At 38.2% G+C, this 905-nt stretch overlaps 1 protein-coding gene across 1 annotated transcript in view; it reads right to left on the reverse strand.

The window, feature by feature from the left end:
* Window positions 1–905, reverse strand: part of LOC119593176 (orexin receptor type 1-like) — a gene marked incomplete at its 5' end in the record, with an annotated part of 128,215 nt that overhangs the window by 923 nt on the left and 126,387 nt on the right.

Raw genomic sequence — 905 nt, forward strand, 5'->3', positions numbered from 1 at the left:
CAAGCGAGGAGAGCATCGGCGAGAGAAGGGGCGTGCAAGAAAAGACCGACTAATGGAATCCAAAGACTACGTGAGGGCGCCTTGGGGAGGGGAAGTTTGTCAGGCAAGGCGGACCACAAATCCCTATTGTTTCCTGGGGATTCGATGGATTTAGAGCATGCGTGAGGAAGACTATCGTGTGAACTGAATACACTGAGAAAAGGATCTAATCCTCATTCTAAACTGCATATGGTATCAATTCTCTTTGAATTCGGAAAGGCTCTAATCGTAATCCCTGTGAAATGTGCATAGTATAGATTCCCTGTGAACTGAGTAAAGGAAACAGTCGCATTTCCTATAAAGTGCATGTGGTAAGAATTCCCTCTAAAGTGAGAATAGGATCTAATCGTAAATACTCGAAAATTAAACTTATGTATTCCATGTAAGCTGAGAAAACAATCCAATGGCAGTGTCTATAAGTGTATATGATATAAAGTTCCTGTGAATTCAGAAAAGAATATAATGGCACTATTTCTAAAATATACGTGGTATAAATTCCTGGAAGTATGCATTTCAGACGATGCGTTCGTATTATTAAAGTGCTTATAGATCCTGACGTTCATGTCACAGTAAAGGGATTATATGAACGTAAAATTTTGAAACAGCATTAACCTGTTGCGTCTCTTGTTTTAATGAAAATGACATGAGAACAATAAAACGCGAGATCTATTTTTATAACAAGAATATTACCGCGCTTTGAGTAAGAAAAATGCAGGAAGATAAACACTTCTGGAAGCAATATCGGCGTCTCTTCTTTCAAGGTATTATCTTCACTTCTGAAATGTGAAGTAAAAGAAACAGAGAAGACTTGTATGTACGTAAATGTGCACAAAGAATGTACGAACATGCATCAGTGAATAGACGGT

This window comes from Penaeus monodon, chromosome 31 (assembly GCF_015228065.2).
Source record: "Penaeus monodon isolate SGIC_2016 chromosome 31, NSTDA_Pmon_1, whole genome shotgun sequence".
Classification (NCBI taxonomy): Eukaryota; Metazoa; Arthropoda; class Malacostraca; order Decapoda; family Penaeidae; genus Penaeus; species Penaeus monodon.